Source organism: Lepidochelys kempii, chromosome 5 (assembly GCF_965140265.1).
Source record: "Lepidochelys kempii isolate rLepKem1 chromosome 5, rLepKem1.hap2, whole genome shotgun sequence".
NCBI lineage: Eukaryota > Metazoa > Chordata > Testudines > Cheloniidae > Lepidochelys > Lepidochelys kempii.
In genome coordinates, this window is record NC_133260.1 from 75,300,601 (window position 1) to 75,323,828 (window position 23,228).

At 39.3% G+C, this 23,228-nt stretch overlaps 1 long non-coding RNA gene across 10 annotated transcripts in view; it reads right to left on the reverse strand.

The window, feature by feature from the left end:
- Positions 1 to 21,535, reverse strand: part of LOC140911533 (uncharacterized) — a 402,088-nt gene extending 380,553 nt beyond the window's left edge. For all 10 annotated transcript variants that reach the window (XR_012159024.1, XR_012159022.1, XR_012159029.1 and 7 more), the window contains exon 1: positions 21,443 to 21,535. This is a non-coding gene — a long non-coding RNA (uncharacterized lncRNA). The remainder of the gene's footprint in view (positions 1 to 21,442) is intronic.
- Between the last annotated feature and the right edge of the window lie 1,693 nt (positions 21,536 to 23,228).

Below are 23,228 nucleotides of genomic sequence, written 5' to 3' on the forward strand. Positions count from 1 at the left end.
CCTGCAGACATATCTCCACTGCTACAATGATTGACACACCTCACAACATAGTTTTCAAGATCCATGTATCCTACAGATGCCTATCACAGCATGTGGTATACTTCATCCAGTGTACTAAATGCTCCTCACAACAATTATGTGGGTGAAACCAGACAATCACTAGGCTCTCGAATGAATTCACACAGGACACTAAAAATCATGAACTGAACAGAGACACTGGATTTATAGCTTATTACAACACTAACCTCCCATTTGCCCTATAACTGCAGAAATGTAAATGGGCCACTCTACCTTGAATAGTCCCTTAGTATATGTGCTAACTATTTACGCTAAACAACCTGTTCCACCTTGCATTTAGGTATGATGCTCAGAGTACCTTTCCTTAGACCTGAAGACATGCTCTATGTGGCTCAAAAGCTTGTCTTTCTTACCTGCAGAAGTTGGTCCAATAAAATATATTACCTCACCCACATTGTCTCTCTAATTTATTACCTTTGATTATTTTGTCTGTGCATTTTCAAGCATGCAGCACAAATGTGACTAGATCTTTAATCAGCTAGTTTCCTTTTATAACATGCTACTTTAAAATTAAGGTTGTTAAAAATATTTTTCTACTTCTTGTAGCATTTTCCATGTTCTTAATTAAACGTTACAGATTAACTGACTTTATTTGTCCCAACATACAGTATAACTTGAGCTATTCATTTTATCTGACACTATGAACACATTTGATTATTTCTATCACCTGTTACTCTCACAAGTACTTAATCATCACTTAATTCATCTTATTTTAATCCTGGAGATATTACTATGCAAAATCTGGGATTACATTTTCCTATTAGTGGGATTTTCTTTTAAAAGCTAAAATGCATAATTTCAGGCCATCACTATTTAAAGTTATCTCTAAACAGTTTTAAATCTCCCTCGAGTTGTTCTGAAGACAGTTTAATGAATTCTCATTTATGTTAATTATATTAATTATTGTACATGAGAGTTGGTTTTGTCTGTAGCATCTTAAACATCGGAAGATCAGATGAGACTGTAAACTCAGACATTTGCCTCTGCAAATACAACACGTTGTTTTTAAAAAAGCCCTCAGGTAATTCCACTTCTGGAAACTAGAATCAACAAGGCAGAGGTTTTATTGATGGAACCATTTAAACATTTCTTGTGGGAATGTCAGATTCTGTAGCTCTGTTGAAACAGAATGCCACTTACAATTTAAGAAAAATTACTGTAGAATGAATAATAGCTGCTCAAGCCACATGTTATCTATTTCTGCAATTAGCGGAGAAATCCTGTTGTAGCACTCATTTAAAGCATCAGTTTTATTGCCACAGGAAAGTAACAATGCATCTTATCTGCACTTGGCAGCACCACTGTGCTGTAGTTAAGGGACTGTCAGGCTGACTGGTATAAAGCTTTATCTTGAAACTATTGTAACTCCTGGTTGCAAATTTTCTCCATACAAACCTCTGTATTCAAGATTTCTGTCTGGATAGAAATCTCTTTTCATAAAATATAACTGGTTAAAGGAGATTGGACTTTTAAGAAACATTTTTAAAAGCCTATAACTTAAAAGTGCTGTTGTGTTTAAGAAGGGATTAATTAATATCCTGTGGGCACTTGATACTGCATGATGCAAAGGGTAACAGACAACATCTTAGTTTGCAAAAATGCAGTGACTCAGATCATAGATCATTTGACCCAACAAAGCCATACACAGAGATAACCCTACCTGCACAGATTTCTCATCTACCAGTCCTTTGGTCTCACCATCTCCTTTTCTCCAGGCTCCATGCAGAGATCTCTCAGTGGTTGCAGTGGCTGAACTTAGGGAGGGGAGTGAGCGGTAGGGGCCTAGAAGAATATGTCCTCTCCCCACCTGTCCTAAAGACATTCCCAGGGAAAAGTAATACAACCCCAGGCATCTACCCAAGGGCATCTAAAGTCTGGGGAATCCCTGCTACCATGGCTGTGTTGGAGCATTCTGTGAAGGGGAGCTGCCAGTGTGCAGGCACTGTGCTTCCATGCTCCTGGCTTTTTGTGCACTCTTGAGAACGTGCTAGCTTTGAAGCTTTCTATTATTTTTCTTTATTGTATTGCAATAGCACCTATAGGCCTCAAACAAGACTAGAGCCCTATTGTGCTAGGCACTGCTCAAACACATATTTAGGATGTGTCTAAATGGCAAGATACCATGTCGGTAGCTAGGTTGTCAAGCTACAGTGCACTGGCATGCTGGTGTGCTGTAGATTCATACGCACTCTTGCCGCACAGTAACTTGTCCAAAGAGTCAATCCCTGCACTGAATAGTTTACACTCTGAATAGACAAGACTGATCAAAAGCATGTGTGTGGGAGGAGAAACAAACACAGAGGGGTGAAATTACTAGCCTAAGGTCACACAGCAGGTCAGTGGCAAAGCCAGGAATAGAGCTCCTAACTACAGTTCCCTCAACCAATAAATCACACAGATTCTCTTTTGTAGGGAACAGACCCTGCTCCCCTCCAGGACAATGTGAAGGGAAGCAATATGAGGAGACTCTTGTGGAGACTTCCTCCCCAATTACCGCCTATTGTGGATTATACCATGAGTTAGCACAAGTTAACTGAGCAAAGTAATGTCTATAACATATATAGTTATAGTGTAAGTAGATTTCCATTGTAATTTGCAAACAGTAACAGGTACACAGTTACTAGAGTTCACAACACTGAGCAATTGTCAATACTGAACACAGGCACCGGCTTCCAACTTTCTGTGGGGATGCTCAACCCCTACTCAGCCACAGGCCCAGCCCACATTACAAGCCTTTCCCCAAGTCCCCACCCTACCCCTTCCCACCCCTGTCCTGCCCCTTCCCCACCTCTCCCCTGAGCGTACCCATCCCTGCTCCTCCCCCTCCCTCCCAGCGCCTCCTACACGCTGTTGATCAATTGTTCTGTGGTGGGTGGGAGGAGCTGGGAGGGAGGGTAGGAGCTTGGCTGCCAGTGGGGGAAGCACATAGTATGCCTATGGATACTGAAAAAATGTGCAGACTACAAATAAAAGAGTGCTCTGGTTAAAAGAATATTCATCTAATATTAACTTCAAGTTAATGAACTTCAAGAAATGAACTTCAAGAAACTGACAGAAAACAAACACTCCCTCCCCCCAGGGAAATATAGTTAAGATTCCTCTGATATCTAGGCACAACCTTTTAACTATTGCCCGAGGTACTGGAAGTGCATTTCTAATTCTTGTCTGACCTCCTGAAGTGTAGGTAGTGCTCAGTCAATTGCATCAGATTTGTATCAGTTAGGGTGGTCACTGTGTTGGTATTAACAAACATACATTGTGCAAGCTGCTAAATATGATGCAATGTGTGTCTGTCTGAGAGGGAAAGCGGGGCCTGGGCAAGAAAGAATCAACCACTAAATGTTCATATAACATCATCTGAGAAATTAATACAATGTGATGTGTCTTTCCCTGGGAGAAAGTCTAATACAATGTGATGTTCCCATCTTATTAAACTAACATTATATAGTATTAGATTTTCATACAGTAGGATGTTCTCTAGGTTGGCATCAGCAAATATTGTATCATGTTAACTTCAATCCAGGTCTACAATAAATGGCACTCTATAAATGGCACCTGTTAGTTTGGCTTCTGAGAAGCATTACCTTATAAAGCCCAATAGAGCATTAAATACAACATTATGCCCATAAAACATTGGTGCCCCTGAATCTCAGTCCTGAAAAATTAAGCTTGCTCTGCCCTCACAGTACAAAGGGAAGCTGAGCCTCAGGAGGCATTCACCTGAAGGGGAAATCCACGCAGTAATAGGACATTCAGTTAAAGCATCCTAATAACCTTAACTTTGCCGTGTAGTGATGTACTGAGAAAACACAAAAAGAAAAGGAGTACTTGTGGCACCTTAGAGACTAACCAATTTATTTGAGCATGAGCTTTCGTGAGCTACAGCTCACTTCATCGGATGCATGCCGTGGAAACTGTAGCAGACTTTATATATACACAGAGAATATGAAAAAATACCTCCTCCCACCCCACTGTCCAGCTGGTAATAGCTTATCTAAAGTGATCACCAGGTGGGCCATTTCCAGCACAAATCCAGGTTTTCTCACCCTCCACCCCCCCACACAGATTCACTCTCCTGCTGGTGATAGCCCATCCAAAGTGACAACTCTTTACACAATGTGCATGATAATCAAGGTGGGCCATTTCCTGCACAAATCCAGGTTCTCTCACCCCCTCACCCCCCGTCCCAAAAACCACACACACAAACTCACTATCCTGCTGGTAATAGCTCATCCAAAGTGACCATTCTCCCTACAATGTGCATAATTAAGGTGGGCCATTTCCAGCACAAATCCAGGTTTTCTCACATCCCCCCCACCCCCATACACACACAAACTCACTCTCCTGCTGGTAAGCTATTACCAGCTGGACAGTGGGGTGGGAGGAGGTATTTTTTCATATTCTCTGTGTATATATAAAGTCTGCTACAGTTTCCACGGCATGCATCCGATGAAGTGAGCTGTAGCTCACGAAAGCTCATGCTCAAATAAATTGGTTAGTCTCTAAGGTGCCACAAGTACTCCTTTTCTTTTTGCAAATTCAGACTAACACGGCTGTTACTCTGAAACCTGAGAAAACACAGAAATTCTGAGACAACCATAACCATCCTTAACAAACAACTTAATCTTGGAAGTGCCCACAGACCTTAGAATGCCCTACTCTTCATGATATAATTATGGTGCTGATTCCAGCTGTGTTTACATTGTCCATATAAAAAATGTATTTTATAAATTCGTGATTAGACAAAGAGCATTCAGAGAACAGCTTTCCCCCACTCTTCATGAAAGATGAAATCCAGAGTATTCATGTTCACTTCTGGTAGAGTACGGAATGGCTGAAGCAGTGAAATTCATTTTCGCTGACCCAAAACTAAGGTTCTGGAATGCTATATAGCCCCATCTCCCTCCTCTCTTTTTCCCTCTATGGTTAATATTTCACCCTATGGGTTAGAATAGAGGCTGTAGCCTTCTGCACAAGTTGCATGGCTATTGAGGTCACTGGATCCATGTAAATATGAAACCACAGCTCTTTTTGTAGCTTCCTTCCAACACATCCCCAATGTGGCCTTTTGCACTAGCACACAGGAGAATGGGAAGCACTCCCCGTGCAACTATTCAGCAGGCAGATCCCCCCTATACACCCCCCAAAATATTGATTTAATGCTGTGGAGAGCCTGGTGCCAGCGCTCAAGATTGGAACCATTCTACCCTTTGAATCCATGTGGCCCCAGTATTAGCACACGCCAAGTGCATGTACATACGACAACCTCCTTTGCATCCTTTGCACAGATCATAATATTGTAGCACTTTCCTAAAACAAGCAAGGCTGAGTGTGGTGACAGTCACACTTGTTATCAGCTATGTATGCATAAAACCAAATATAACTCCCAATACTTAATGGTGCACATTTTTAATACTCCATCTACATGCTGTACAAGTACAGTGTCCTTTCTGAATTTACGATGAGCACAACCATTGACTGAAAACATCTTATGAAAAAAACTGTTGAAGGGGAGAGGGGAGGCTGATGGTGGTAGGTTTACTTTATCAATACAAAAAGAACGAGGAGTACTTTTGGCACCTTAGAGACTAACACATTTGTTAGGCCATAAGCTTTTGTGGGCTAAAACCCACTTCATCGGATGCATGCAGTGGAAAATACAGTAGGAAGATATATATATATATACATACACACAGAGAACATGAAAACAATGGGTGTTGCCATACCAACTCTAACAAGACTCATCAATTAAGGTGGGCTATTACCTTCAAGTCAGCAGCACTACTATGAGTACCCGCATGGCCCCACAGTATACCAGCAACTTTATGGCTGACTTAGAACAACGCTTACTCAGGTCTCGTCCCCTAACGCTCCTACTCTATTCGCGCTACATTGATGACATCTTCATCATCTGGACCCAGGGAAAAGAAGCCCTTGAGAAATTCCACCATGATTTCAACAATGATTTCAACAATTTTCCATCCCACCATCAACTTCAGTCTGGACCAGTCCAGTCCAAAAAAGAGATCCACTGCCTGGACACTACAGTGCTAATAAGCGATGGTCACATAAACACCACCCTATACCGGAAACCTACTGACCACTATACTTACCTACATGCCTCCAGCTTTCATCCACACCACATCACACGATCCATTGTCTACAGCCAAGCTCTAAGATACAACCACATTTGCTCCAATCCCTCAGACAGAGACAAACACCTACAGGATCTCTATCAAGCATTCTTAAAACTACAATACCCACCCACTGAAGTGAAGAAACAGATTGACAGAGCCAGAAGAGTACCCAGAAGTCACCTACTACAGGACAGGCCCAACAAAGAAAATAACAGAACGCCATTAGCTGTCACCTTCAGCCCCCAACTAAAACCTCTCCAGCGCATCATCAAGGATCTACAACCTATCCTGAAGGACGATCCCTCAATCTCAGAGATCTTGGGAGACAGGCCAGTCCTTGCTTACAGACAGCCCCCCAACCTAAAGCAAATACTCACCAGCAACCACATATGACACAACAAAACATTAACCCAGGAACCTATCATTGCAACAAAGCCCATTGCCAACTCTGTCAACATACCTATTCAAGGGACACTATCATAGGACCTAATCACATCAGCCACATCATGAGGGGCTCGTTCACCTGCACATCTACCAATGTGATATATACCATCATGTGCCAGCAATGCCCCTCTGCCATGTACATTGGCCACACCGGACTATCTCTACGCAAAAGAATAAATGGACACAAATCAGATGTCAAGTATTATAACATTCAAAAACCAGTCAGAGAACACTTCAACCTCCCAGGACACTCAATTACAGACCTAAAAGTCACAATCCTTCAACAAAAAAACTTCAGAAACAGACTCCAATGACAAACTGCAGAACTGGAATTAATTTGCAAACTGGACACCATTAAATTCGGCTTGAATAAAGACTAGGAGTGGATGAGTCATTACATAAACTAAAAACTATTTCCTCATGCTAATTTTTCCCCTACTATTACTCACCCCTTCTTGTCAACTGTTTGAAATTGGCCATGCTGATTATCACTACAAAAGCTTTTTTTTTCTCCTGCTGAAAATAACCCACCTTAATTGATGAGTCTCGTTACAGTTGATATGGCAACACCCATTTTTTCATGTGTATAAATATATATATCTTCCTACTGTATTTTCCACTGCATGCATCCGATGAAGTAGGTTTTAGCCCATGAAAGCTTATGCCCGAATAAATTTGTTAGTCTCTAAGGTGCCACAAGTACTCCTCGTTCCTTTTGCTGATACAGACTAACACGGCTACCACTCTGAAACCGTTTACTGATACGGTGGCTTTTCCAAATTCAAAATGTCCTTAAAAGCTCTGTGATATAAGTGCCCCTACATGCATACCTTGTGAAGTCAATAAGAAAGGAAAAAAGAAGAAGTGATAAGAAGCTGGCACCACTACAGGGCCAAAATTATGATTTGAGTGCCTTACTTGTGCATAATTTCAAATATTGGGGTTTATTTTACATTCAACCATAACCATAATATCCTGAATTTTGAATGGTATGTGGTGGTGGGGCTTGGGGTTTTGTTTTTAATTTTGTTTTGTAATTATAATTTTCCTGTGAGTTTTTGGTTTTACTTTCAAATAGTTGATGTATACTGTCAATGTCAAATTCAGAATTTTTGTCTGGGGATTAAAAAAAATATATATTTGTTTCACAAAATTAAGGTGTTTTTAAAAATAAATATATAATCTTCCTATAAGTACTCACTGCATCTTATGTGATACCTACAGATTTCTGTTTATCTGTCAATAACTTTCTATTTGCCACAGGGTAATAAACATAGGGGAGAAGTAAATCATTTTACTGACTTGAAGGATGGAACCATGCATGGAAATGGTAGCCACTTAGATTGGATTCTCTCTAACTTTCCATTCTCTCTCTTCCTCCCATAAATACTCCCAGTCCAACATAGATGAGAGGGGGATATGAGTCAACAGTGTGTGCCTGTTGCCAAGAAGGCTAATGGTATATGGGGCTGCATTACTAGGAGTACTGCCAGCAGATCAAGGGAAGTGATTATTCCCCTCTATTTGGCAATAGTGAGGCAACATCTGGAGTATTGTGTCCAGTTTTGGGCCTCCCACTACAGAAAGGATGTAGACAAATTGGAGAGAGTCCAGTGGAGGGCAAGGAAAATGATTAGGGGGCCGGGGCACATGACTTATGAGGAGAGGCTGAGGGAACTGGGCTTATTCAGTCTGCAGAAAAGAAAAGTGAGGAGGGATTTGCTAGCAGCCTTCAACTACCTGAAGGAGGGTTCCAAAGAGGATGGAGCTAGGTTGTTCTCAGTGATGGCAGATGACAGAACAAGGAGCAGTACTCTAAAGTTACAGTTGGGGAGGTCTAGGTTGGATATTAGGAATAACTATTTCATAGGAGGGTGATGAAGCACTAGAATAGGTTACCTAGGGAGGTGGTGGAATCTCCATCCTTACAGGTTGTTAAGGCCTGGCTTCACAAAGCCCTGGCTGAGATGATTTAGTTGGTGTTGGTCCTTCTTTGATCAGGGAGTTGGACTAGATGACCTTGTGAGGTCTCTTCCAACTCTAATCTTCTATAATTCTATGATGTTCCAATAGCACTAAAAGATGTTCCCTTTTTCTCAAAAAGGGCCCCTATTTACTGTATAGTTTTCAAAGGTATGCTCTAGTGCACTAAGTTATAGGACCTGTGTACATGAAAAACTGCTTTTCCTTCTTGGTGCTGTCTCAGGTTGAGAACTGAAAGCACAGTATTTTCAGTGTGACTCAATCTTTACACAGAGCTATCCACTTAAATGCTCAGTTTACATACCATGGATCACAAAAGCACCCTCTGATCAATGCAGAATGGGGTCCAGCATCAAGGACCTGATGATTTGTATACTCTTGCTCCAAGACCAATAAGGAATCAGGCCTTAACTGAATTCTGTTTTCTTGCTAAACACTGTTTAAGTTAGGTGAACTCAAAAACCACCTTTTGGTATAGGGGGAGATTTGTCTTTCAATGGGATCTGTCTCTTAAATCCTATAGGGGCTTTTGAAAATCTCCCCCACAATTATCTAAGCTGACTAGAATCCTCCAGAATAATTTAAAAAACACATACTGTAAAATATGCAGATTAGTGGATCATCCCTGACCATAAAGCACAATCACATTATTCCTGTCAAAAACAAAATGTATAGACATATTTTATGTATACTTTTTATTTAAAAAAACATTGACTGGTAATGAAAGGCTGATCTCAAGGCCAGATCCATACTCACTGACTATTTTAAAACAGAAGTATTATAATAGCATGGTAGCCTCTGTATCTTGGCTGCCTGTCCCTTCCGCATGATCAGTTTACCTATTATCTTTGGAGACCTATTTTTCATGTTAATGGCCCTCCTTTCTCTCTCTAAATTGAGTGTTTGTAGACATGCCACACAGTTGATCTACTAAACATCCTATATACAACATAATTCTCTTCAGAGGTAGCAATCTTGCTTGAGACACTAATATAATTATGTTAAGCCTTAAATCCTCCATTAGTCCTCCCATCAGAGGATATGTTTCCCCAAAATGCTACTGGCGCTCCCCAATAAAGTTACATGCAGGACATTTAATACCAAATTGAACAGTTGTAAAAGCTGATGAGGAAACACTTGTTTCTGAATGTTGCTTTCCCTGTATAAAGAAAAGGAGGACTTAGTCTCTAAGGTGCCACAAGTCCTCCTTTTCTGTTTGCGGATACAGACTAACACGGCTGCTACTCTTTCCCTGTATAGTGCATTGTAATAGCTTGCCTCCCTGAGGAGCAGAATTGAGCAGAGACCCCCTGCCAATACACAAAGAAATGCTCAAGGAAAAAGCTTGTTTTATCCTCCTTCTGTCTTCCTAATTTTACCACCATCCAAAACCAAGCTGAATGAAAGAAGAGGTGGAGTGAGCAAGACAACTAATGCAGAGAACAAAGAAACGCAGGGGGAGAAGCATCCAGAAGAAGAGTTGATACAAAGCATTCAACATCTCTGCTGAAATACCTAGGTGTCTGTTTCACTGGTCCAATAAGAGGTGCTATACAATGTGAATGTGTAGGTATGTACAGTATGTATCCATCTGCAGTTTTAAGTAAGATTTTGTACCATGCTCATCACCATAGTATCTGGTGCACTCTGTTTTAACTCAGCTCCTCCTCTCAGCTGCACAATGCACAAGGTAGGAGTTAAGTGAATTTGAAGTAACAATGTAACGTCTTTAAGGAAACGGATGTTCTGCAGCATTAAGCCCTGGTGTTGAGAAATGCCTTGATGCACACTGTAGTTGCGCTGGGGACTTAGTTGACAGGCACATGGAAATGCAGGCCTTGGAAGAGGACCTCAAAGTACTGTATTTCTCTGTGCATTAGACAAGGATTGACAGGACAGCTGAGCAACATTTTCTGGACAAAACTTTTTTCACCAAAAAAATGCAGATTCAGGTTCTCCAAAATATTTTGCAAATTCTTCTCAGTACCATCCTCACAAAAAGAAAAAAAATCCAGACAAAAATAAATATTTCATTTTGATTTTTTTCATAATGAAATGTTTTGACTTCTTGATTCAGACCAATTTTTCATTTCAAATTTTTCTTCAATTTTATTTTAAAAAAGGTTAAAACAAGGAAACAAAACATTTCATTTCAGGCCATACAAAATGTTTTGTTCCACTCAAAACAATTTGTTGGACTTTTTCAGTTCACCAAAGTGAAATTATTTAGATTTTTCATTGTGGCCAGTGTGTGGGTAGTCAGGCCTATTGGTCAAAGCTTGAGTCAGGCCTAGTAGTCAGAGCCAGAGACAGCATCAGGTGCCAGGCATAGGTGCAGAGACCTTAAATAAGGCAGGAAAGCAGGTATGGGGAGCAAACGTGAGTCTGCATTAGGAGGACAGGAACCAGGAGCAGGCAGGAATACAGGGTTCAGAAGTCACATAAGCAGCAGAGGTACATAGTAGCAGTGAGTGTTACTTCCTGGTTTATATAGCGCTCCTCAGGCAAACTGGGGGTGCTGGATGTTTCCTGCAATATGAGCTAGCACTTCACTGGTTACCTTCTCTTGTTATTCAGATGAGCTGCTGAATGGAGGTGATGGCCTAAGCACTGCCTGTGGGTCAGGGTTCAAGGCCCACAATCCCATACACAGTGAACCAAAAAGTCAGTTGTTCCCATACACAGTGAACCAAAAAGTCAGCCCTGGTTCTTAGACATCTGGCTCTAGCTTAAATTGCTACCTTTCTTTTCCACTCCATCAGGGCATGTGTGCCGGCTCCCATGCTGATGTCAGCTGGCCAGACCATAAACCAGCATCAGCAAGGGCAAGATAACTCCAATGACAAACTGCCAACATAAGTCCATTAACATTCATTTTATTCTACATGTCCTCTTCCTTTTACAGGTACTGAAAATTGGAGGGCACACAATGAAGAATGAATATATTTGCGGGTGTGTTTATACTTTTTAAATTGTCAAAGATAATACTTAATAATCCATGTTGTTGGATATGATTTTCTCTGTGAATCCTGCTCTTAGATTTGTGTATAGTTCTGGTAGTTTAATACCATGTTTGTTGCCACAAGAGATGCCACAGGAGTATAATATTCCAAGGAGATTGATGCACGGTGTCTAGGATAGGAACCTGGATTTGTTTTGAAGAAACAGGAAGCACTAACCATTTCTATAGTATGCTGTTGATACATGAATCCATACCATTCACACTCTCTGCATTAGTTTGGTAGATACCATTAATGACCAGTGGAGAACACTGCTAAGAAAAAAAGCATTGACCCTTGATAATAACCATAGTTACTGTGGTGATCTTCTTACCATTTCTGTTTTGTGGTGTGTCTTGGCCTCCAAAAAACCTTATAAGGTGTGTTTCTAGATGTCATCATGTCTCCTCCTACCTTCTGTTCTTTCTGCTTTTCCAGAACAAGGAAGAAGGATGTACAGCAAGCTGTGCCTTCCAGTTGTGGACATTTTTGGGTGTTACCTCAGCCAACATGCACACTTTTTGTGCAGATTCAGAAAATCAGGATCCAACTTTCTTTTCTTTTACTAGACTCCATCTCTACATGTCATTTTCCCTTTTCTAAGACTCTGCATCCAACTCTGTAAGGTTCAGGTGGTCTCATTCTCTCAAAAATACACACACACACACACACACACTTTTAAGAAACTTCATCTGAAAATAAACTGTATTGCATGACATGAGAACACACTATTCTTGTGAGAATAAAATCCCATCTGTGGAAGATACATTCCTAGTACAGGATTTCCTCCTCATTTTCCCAGAGCAGTCATGGACTGAGGAAAGCCTCCTTATCTCTCTTGATTTTGTCCTTTGTATATTGTGTTAGCTAAATCTTCCCTCATGACAGCCATAGGGAAATCTCAGACTGAAATTTCGTGCCCAATTGAAATGCATTCTGGTTATGCCCCTGTAATCCTACATTATAATACTTATCTCCTTCACCACCTTTGGGATGTACAGATTTGCTGTATCTTCAAAGTCCCACACCCTCCAAAAAAATGAATATAATCCCATCAACAAACATTTGAAGAACAAAAAAAGACTAGTTTTGGACTTGAAGGAACACTACTGAGCTAATCATTTGCCCTGCAGATGTGCCCATCTTTTAGTGCTTGCAAAAACTTTCTATTTTATGTGCTTTCATTTAATGTCAGATGAACCCAATGAAGTGAATTGACAGGCAGATTCAGTTCCAAAGCAGGCTTGTTTCATAGCCTGCAACCTCATATTATTTCCAGGCTTTTTCATATGTCAACCTTTGTAAACGTGTGTAGAGATAACAGCAAATATCAGAGTTTTGACTGAGCTAGGATTGCAGCTCGCAGCCCAGCTCCTTGAAATGTTCATGTTTATGCTACATAAATAATGTATGTTCTGTACATTTAAAAAAATACAAATTTTGTTTAATGCCTTGCAATGTGTGAAGCAGTGAGGGAGAAAGGGCTTTCTGCCACACATTGGCATATATTAATAGTGCTTTAAAAATTAAAAAGATTAACAGAATGTATTTGACAAAAGTGGGTCACACATGATTTCAGGGAGCACTAGGGTCTTTCAACCTGTTTTGTCCATTTCAACTTTCACATAATATTCCTCAAAAATCCTTATAGTTTAAGTTTAGACATTTAAAATGGTGTACATATGTTTAATATGACATATTGCACGAAATAGCGGAAGTGATGGATCAAATATTGTAGACATATAGCTTTCTCTTTCTTTTCTTATTTAGTTCATTTGAGTAGTTTCAACCATCAACATCCATTTAAGCGAAGGGGGAATTGTCATTGTTTGTTTCTTTGTTTTTGTGTGTGTGAATTGGCCCAGGGACAAAGTAGGAGAGCTCATATATTGAAAGGGCCCAGGCTGAAGTCAGAAGAAAGATTCCTATTGACTTCAGTGGGCTTTGGGAATTCAGAATCCTGACAGGTGCTGAAGATTTGACACAAAAAAATTTGCATTGGTTGTGCAGCTCTTATGAACACAAAGAGCACAAATCATACATCAAATTTGGCAAAGTATGAGATCCCAAGTGGGGACCAAAATAAAAAAGTGTCCAGTGGGTTTTTTTTAATGCCAGTGTCAATTTTCTGTAGATGAAGAGTTCCAGGTTTGAAACTGTTACAATCTTCTGTCTTACTAAATTAGATCATCTACATTAAATACAATACAAAGTAGAATTTATAATCTAATGGTCACACATGCATTATTTCAGATTTTCTGTACCTGACCCAAACTTTCCATTGGGAAACTAGACTGTATTTGTGCAATGGAGTATCATTCCATATTGTGATTCATTATCTTGTTAAACACTTGCCAATACATTCCTAGAGAAGCTTGACTTGAAGCTTTGGGTTCTTATACCTCTGCTGTTTACATAGGAATATGAGTCTAACTTTCTTTGAGTTTATTCAGCTTCTGCATTATGACATAAGTAAAACTACTGTCCCTAGAAATAAACAAAAATAAAATATGGTGTTAAGTTATAAAAGCCTGTTTGTCAGCCTAAGAAAAATTTTGGGTTTAACTATTTGATACTCTTATATCTCATACTAATGTGTGTAAACAAAGCCATTGTGTTTTACATCTTCCTACAAGCAGACGGGGTAAAAATAAAATAAAACTAAAGTGTTACAGGGTATGGTAAAAGTGTAATACATGAGCATACACTGAAAGGCTGCCTGGCTCATCTCTCAAGGCAAGGTCAAACAACCAGTCAGGAGGGGCAAGGAGGGTTTGGGGAGAAGGTATAAAACACTACAAGGCCAAAAAAAGCCTGTCTCTGACTGTAGCACAACTTCACTCCTCACCCCTCTCATGGAATACAAAAAAGGTGGAACAAAGACCCTAAACTCACGACCCTCCAAAACGGAACATGATCATAAGTTGTAAGGGGTGGGACCAAGGGCGTGCATTGCAGGTATATTTGGGCCTGCTAGGAAGAAGGAGGTAGGAAATGGGAATGGGGACACAAGCAAGGCTCTGCGGTGTCAGAGCTGGAAAGTGGGGACATGGGATAAATGCTCTGCGGCATCAGAGGTGGGAATGGGACACTGGGAAACCAGGCTCTGCAGCATCTAAGTTATGGTATACATGTTTGCTGGAAACTAACTCCAATAAACATTGCATTGCCTGCACTTTGGACTTTTCTCTTTCTGTCTGCGTGACAAGAACCAGGAAAAAGGGTGAGACCTGATCTGGAGGACTGGCATGTGCACATCTGAAATACAAGGGCTGTGTAAACTTTCTCTTTTATGATTGTGCATGGAGACAGAAGAAATGTTACATTTTTAACGGGAGCACTTGACTGCAAACCTGCTCTGTTCTTCCTCCCAAGACCTTCGACAGCCCTCCAAAGGGTTGAAGTATTAGTGGAAACTAGCAGGCTTATTGCCACAATAAACCCCTGCTTGATTAAAAATAAAAGTGCTTTGGCTACAAAGTCAATCTAAATAAATACTGTATAAACAGAATGACTGGGCAGGATTTCAACTGGTCTCTAATTTCAGACTGTTTATTCTCATTGGGCCCAAACCTATACCCATCTCTCTCTTTTTCTCAGTTAAAGGTGGCACACAGATATAAATGGACAAAAAAAGATATAATAAATGAAGAAATGTCCCTGCTATTATAGATGGTAGTAGAGTGTATACATTAGTAAAGCTGAGTTTGTGTTTCTGTTCTTAATACAGGTTTCAGTCTCTTCAGCACTTAACTTCTTAAACTATTTCTAATCATATCACAGTGGTGTGTCAGCCAGATGCCTCGGGTGTTTTTTGTTTTGGGGGCCTGAAGTTTGGAAAAGCATTTGAAAATGTTCTGCCTTTTTCATTTAACAAAGCACACAATGTAATTTGTATACAATTTCAAAACACTACATAAAATAAGGGGCAAAGTTCAAAACTATCACACATAAAATTTGGAAGTGAGTTAATTCTTAACATGAGTTGCTTCTAGAGCCGTGCATGGGACTATTTTTTTAATCCTGCTCCTGTCCTGCCCCCCAGTACCCATTCCCACATTTTTTCATGAATTTTTATCTTGTTCCCACCTGCAAAAACTTTAGATCCTGTAAGAGAGGCAGATTTCCCTATGCTACTAAAAACAAAAAGACAAAAAAACAACAGTTGATTAATATATTATATAAACGGAAATCATTCATCATTTTACCATGTAAAAATTGTGAGAGATTTAGTGTTTTCCTGCAAATTACTGCTGTCTGTTATTTGGCCCACCCAATGCCAGCTGCAATAAAATATATTTTACCCATTCCTGCTATTGTGGGAGCAGATCCTGTGGGACTGCGGAATCACAGTCCTGCTTCAGGGCTCTAGCTGTTTCCTTTCTATTTGGAAATACTCCCTTTTGAAATGGCACAAGATATAAATGGCAAAAAAGAATTAGTAGACAGAGCATTTATAGCTGTTCCTGCTTGGAACCTTTTGTGAGACAATTCCCCATTCACTTAAATAGGACTTGGCATTGTCACATGCTGATATCTATTCAAAGCCAAAGAATAGATATTCTATAACGTCAAGGAAACACAGTGAAAACTTAATGTGGGTCTTGAGACCATTTTACAAGTCCAATTATGATGAGAAAATGATATCAATCCGCATCTAAAATGACAATTTTACTATGTCAAGAAGATGCCCCAATGATTTTAATGTAAATCCCTGGAGACTGCATTATAATTTTTACATTGGGAAAACATTTGTATTGTAAAGCTGGAGAGTCGTGTGGTGTCAAACTCACAGTACAACAATGTCTTGAGTTTGTCTTCTGCTAAGAAAGGAAATATAATCCCCATTGGACTAAGATACAACTAAGATTGATACATTAAGTACACCATTATCTACTATAAAATTCCTATTCCCAATTCCCAATCTTTTTAATTAAAAGTTTCCCTTTTTATTTCTTTTCCTGTTTAATAGTAAAGCACTGTATTTTCACAGCACTATTTCTGTTGCCTAATTTGACTGCTCCACGGTCACACAGGATATCTGTGCTAAAGCTTAGATTAGATCCCAAGTTGTCTGAACTTCAAACACAGACAAAAGCAGGGTAAATAGTTTTTAAAATTTCCTAAATATTCTTTCAAATTTCCATATAATTTGCTTTGGCCATGTGTTCACTCTTTTTTTGTTTGCTTTCTGTGAACTTTCAACAAACTTTACTACCATAAATGTTCACAGAAGGCAATTTTCAAAGTCATTCATGTGAGTGTTCTGGGAAACAATTTTTTTTAAATTTACACCCAGTTATATTATTCACTTGGAAGTGGGTTGCATGCATGGCCAGTTAGGGAACAGAATTATTAACATGTGCCTTAAACAAACAATCACTTTCTAGGAAAAACAAGTCAAATTTCAAAGATTTGTGATCAATCCATAGGCTAAAAAACATATTTCCTGAATTATTTGAAAAACAAATACATTTGAGGAAATTTAAATTACATTGTGAAAGCAGACAAAAGCTTGATCAATCATATCAAGTATTTGTTTTGAATTATTTCCTTAATTCTACAGAAAAACATTTCTCTGCCCCGTTTATCCCTTTCCCATTACATATTCTCTGCTTAACTGAGTTATCATCATTATCCCTAATCCAGTTTCTGTTGCATATAATTTGTTAACAAAATGTTCTCAATCCTCATTTTCTTTACATTTTTATTGGTCCTTAGCATTAATAATGTTATTCACATTTTTTAAAAAGCTCTTTTATACCCTTCATTTTATGTGTGTTTTTTCCTATTACATGCAAAAACATTACATTTTCAGAGACATGCTACCCTTGAAAAGAAGCAAATTTCTAGCATGTTCTTTTTCCTAATGAATAATTTGACACCGTGTCTCTTACATTAAATATGACTGCAGCATTATGTTAAATATACATATGTGATAGTTATAAAATGTTATGATTGGCAAATGATCTAACATTATAATAGCATTGTGTGCACTTAATATGTAATTGCCTGTCTAATCCTACATGCTTATGGCCCTGATTGAGAAAGCACTTAAGTATGCGTCTAAAACCATTCCTATTCATGACAGCATTCAAGCACATACTTAAGCGTATTTAAGACCCATTGACTTTAGTGAGACTAATGCACATATTTAATATTATGCACCTGCTCAAGCGTTTTACCGAATAAGTATGCTTCCCTGAATCAGATCCTTATTATAGATGGAGCTGGCAGTGCTGCTTATATTTAAGGTGCCTAACATTTTCCATTATAAGGCCATTTTCAATTGCTTATAATATTGCCAAAATGCAACTGATGAGTCTGAAAGTATCTATACCAGGTGCCTGCCGAAGCTGAATTTTTTGGAAAAAGTTTGCACAAAAGCAGTTCAGTTTTTTCCAAGAACAGGCTTAAGGGAAAATATGTTAAAACAATGTTAAAATTCTGACATCTATGCCATTGAGAAGATTTAACATACCCATGCTTTGGAGCAGGAACTTGAAATTTGGCAGAAGGAGTCACCCTCAGGTCAGAGACCTGCCTTTTACCATCCCAGTGCAAATCCACCCAAATTTGGCCAAGTTATTAGGGTCTGGAACAGTGGTATTGGAACACTTTTAATAGTGGGGGTGCTGAAAGCCAGCCCCCTTACTCCTGTCGACCCCTCTGCTCCCAGACCTGAGGCTGGGAGTAAAGCCCTGGGCACGGGGGGCTGAGAGCCGGGAGCACAGTCGGGGCATGTGCGGCTGGCAGCTGGGTGCCCAGGGGTGCTGCTGCACACCCCGCACCCTTAGTTCCCGTGCCTATGGTCTGGAATTGCCATTTTCGCATGCTCAGTAGAGGCTTAGAATTTGGCTACAAAAATTTCTTACGAGTCTGTCTATATTGAGCAAAGTTGAGCCAGACTTTCCCTGTAATTGCTGTTCTTGCTGCTTTGGGCCACTGTGGTGCTTGGCACCAGACTGAGAGCAAGTAGACTGATTCCCCTGTACAATCAATGCTTTTCCTGCTTTCACCCAGGAAGCAGCCTGTCTTGAATGCTGAGGAGTGAGGAACAGAGGGGGAGCAGGCTGTGGGAGGAAAAGCAGGCAGGCAGAGGCAGATCAGCAAGACCCTGGGATCACTGGGGGAGCGGGACAGGTTGGGTGATAGAATCAAGAGAAACAGGAGCAGAACCACAGTCTGAGGAGAAATTAGTTTTGTGCAAAAAATTTCAACCAGCTGTATTCAGCATAGCCGAATATCTGTTTCTGCTATGCAGCACTAAAGTATCAGAGTGTTTCACAAATATTTATAAATTTATCTTTGCAACAGCTCATGAGGTATGATAGTATTATCCCCATTTTACTGAAGGGGAGCTGAGGCATAGACTATTAAGGACATTATCACAAGTCAACTAAATATGGTGCCCAATTTAAGATGTCTAGGGACAATTTTTCAGAGTCCCTAGCATTTTTATCATTTTGTATGCTCAAAGCACAGCTCCAATTGACTTGAGTTCTAGCTGTGAACGCTCAGAACTTCTTCAAATCAGACCCAAGGTGTTTCAGGTTGCACACTCAAAATAAAACAGACATAATTAAATGACCACCTGTGAAAAGTTTGGTTTAAGTGACTTCCCCAGCATCACACAGGAACTCTGTGTAGAGGCTAGACTCCAGTTCTGCATGGTGGCACTCAACTGCCTTCACCATAAGAGCAACCTTCTTGAATAGAAAACACAGGGGTTAAAACACCAGCTTTCTCACCATTGTTCACACCACTGAAGACACACTAGTGGTAGCAACTGTGTGGATTTTCTTTGTTAAAATGGTCTCATGTGTACATAATATATGTCTCAGAATTTTGGATTAGAGAAATTAGTTTTTGTTTTCCACTTTCAGTGGCTTTAATATTAAAAGGAAAAGGAGTACTTGTGGCACCTTAGAGACTAACAAATTTATTTGAATATAAGCTTTCGTGAGCTACAGCTCACTTCATCGGATGCATTCAGTGGAAAATACAGTGGGGAGATTTCTATACACAGAGAACATGAAACAATGGGTGTTACCATACACACTGTAACAAGAGTGATCAGGTAAGGTGAGCAGGAGAGCGGGGGGGGGGGGTGGGTTACGGACGACCTTTTGTAGTGATAATCAAGGTGGCCATTTCCAACAGTTGACAAAAACGTCTGGGAAACAGTGCGGGGGGAGGGAATAAACATGGGGAAATTGTTTTACTTTGTGTCATGACACATCCACTCCCAGTCTTTATTCAAGCCTAAGTTAATTGTATCCAGTTTGCAAATTAATTCCAATTCAGCAGTCTCTCATTGGAGTCTGTTTTTGAAGCTTTTTATTTGAAGAATTGCCTCTTTTAGGTCTGTAATCGAGTGACCAAAGAGATTGAAGTGTTCTCTGACTGGTTTTTGAATGTTATAACTTCAAAAATAGACTCCAACGAGAGACTGCTGAATTGGAATTAATTTGCAAAAAAAAAGAAAACTAAAATTGAACAGAAAAAAAAATAAACATAGCAACTATAAAATAAAAAAGCCATTTGTAATTACTCTTACTCTAAGTAGGCAGCAGGCCAACTTTTCATGCAGTTTAATGGCTGTGCATCTTTTCTTTCTGTGTTAGGTTTAATGACTGTGAACCCTCCTCCACATCCTCCTTAATTTCTGTATGTTTGTCTAGTCAGTTTAGATTGTAAGCTCTTTGGGCCAGGAACCATGTCTTAACTTGTTTACTGTGCTTTCTAAACCACCATGTACACTGAAGGAATGTTATACACTGATATACACAAAAATATACATACAACTTTTTTTCTAGAAGATTCCAGGCAATCAAGATGCTCAGCTATCAATTAGTTCTCCCTTTTCCCACAACAGGTAGCATTAGCATGAAGTAAAGTGAGTAATCAAAATCTTTAAGTGGGCTTACTAACAGATGACACCATGATGAAATTAAAAAGGTAGGCCACTGCCTACATCAGGGCATTCTTGCTGGAATATTCGACATTTGACCATGATCAAATAATAGATGGTCAGTTGACCAATCAATTGACATTTGACCAGTCAATTGATCAGTCTACCAAGCATAGCTCCTTCATATACTTACTCTGTCTACCACAAGCCTCCTCATGCTTTCTCAACAACAAGCCACTGATGAAGTAATCGTAATATACTGCTCTGTTTAAATCTGTACAAAATAAATTGTCTGTCTTTCTTAGTCTTCTCTGAGACTCCTGGCAAATACAGTGAAATAGCAGATTGTTGCGAGCTGTTCTTTTACAATTTTGCTAGAGGACCCTGTATAGCAGTAATACAGATGTCCATGCACTGCCTTCCAGAGTAACCCAGTGGTACAATATAATTTTAATAATAACAGGGTTGTTGTGACTCACAAATGTAGTAACACTTTAAAACACTTTATATATTTACCTTTATATACGCTAAAATAATATGTTTTTATTTATTAGACTTTCTTGCTCAAAACATCACTATGTTTCTAAATAACGAGGTACCTAAAAACTATCATTAACCCAATGGCAATGTGCCCCAGTACACAGACAAATTCTAGCACATGCCTGCACACACACACAAATAAAAGTATCTCTAGCCTTTCCCAGAAGAATGTTGCTGGCTAAAGGCATTTTTTAAAAAAACAACTCTTTTTACTCATTTGAGGAGCCTCAGGGAAGTTAATGGCCCACTTTCGTGAGTAAGGCAAATGGGATTTGGCTGTAACTAGAATATGCTGTCTGAGGAAGGAGCATTCCAAAACCACAGGCCCTCTACAGAATATATCTTACCTCTCATTCTCTTGAAATTACATCATGCAACAGTTAGCAGTTCCAGCCCTGTCAATCTCAGATGGTCATTCAGGTAGATCGGTCCTGTTTAATTTATGGCTGTACCAGAAACATGCTTTACATTACAATTTCATTTTATTTTATATTTGAGCAAAAACAGGATATTGTGGTTACTGTTCAGAAGAGACTTTATTTCTGTGATAAACATTAACCAGAGCTACGTCATGTAAAATCAAATATTAAAGAAGTTTAAAAAATCATTTACAACTGTCTTCATATGAAATACAAACAGTTCAAACTAAGCTACATTTGACTGCACTGTGTTACACATTTTAAAACTTTCAGAGCCTAAAGTATATTCAGATTCAAATTAACTAAATCCTTGCAGTAAGTCTTTGATATTTTGCCCTAAGTAGATAAATAACTATGAAGGGGGTCTCATTCTACCCTAGTCAGCAGTTGCTGGAAATAGATACTTTTCAACTCTGTTTTGATAAGAGCTGCTCCAAATGGTTCACATTAAAAATCAAAACTGCTGTGAACTCTGTTTGTTTATTTGTATGAGCCCTATTTAATGTGTTCACTGAAAGGACTGGCTGAAAGATGGCTATTGTATTTTCAACAAGATGGCATTAGAGGCAGAGCTGATGCCACACAGTCACATGCACAGAAGAGAGAATCTATTATTTTTCTGCTTGCATGAAAATTACTTCCACTGACATTTATGGAACCCCTCACAAGAAGGGCTTCCCATGTGAGTAAGGGTTTCAGGATTGGGCCTTTATCTTTTACAGTAAAAAAAGAGGTTGTTGAGAACACAATTTACACCTTGTAGTCTCCTCTTGCTGTTATCCCACTGGTTCAGATGGATATTGATTGTATACTGTAAGTTATCAGAATGAGGTAGTTGCTTTGCAAAAATGACATTTCTGTTTGCTCTAGAAATCTTATTCCTGTATAGATGATCAACATCAATAACTAGAGAAACATTTTAATCAGTTAAAGTTTATTCTTCTTCTCCAAAGGAGCTGTTGTACAAAACATGAATTTAGCTAGATGATATTTGTCCATTCATTCTTTTTAAAACAATACAGTTTACCAAATTCGAGCTCTTCAGAACCAAAATAATGTAACATGCTGTTTCAACTTATAAAAATATATGCAGCTCTTTTCAAACATAAATTGCATCTAAAGTCAGTTGAGTAATGAAAAATCTGCCCTAAATCTGGCCTGTAGATGACTTTTTATGAAAAATGTCTGCAAGACTTCCAGCTGCTTCTGTAGAAGGTCTATAAAAGTTACCTTTGATGTTTAATATATGTGGCAGAGGTCAAGATTAACAGATTTCATTTCATTTTCTGATAATAGCTTGTATTGTTCTATAAATTCAAAGGAAATTTGGTAATGTCTCATACCAAATGAAAACAAGGACTTTACTCTTGAACGGGATATTTACAGTATAGGTAGCCAGATTCAAGTATAGAGCCCTGCTAAATGAAGCTGGTAGCATTGCAGGAACATCTTGGTGTGCCAGAGAACAAGATTTCACCATGAATTACATGCCTCCTCATGTATACCCTGAGGATAACTGAGATCACTATAGAGGCTGTACATGAAGGGCAACAATCAACCACACTGATGATGAAGATACGGAGCTGCAAATTGCACCTCCCTGGACCAGCGAACTCCACTGTGACTAACTGGCTCCAAGATTTGATCCACACTATGTGTAAGTAAACAGGAAAATGCAATAACCACCAGGACTTGAGGGGAGTTGTGCACCCAT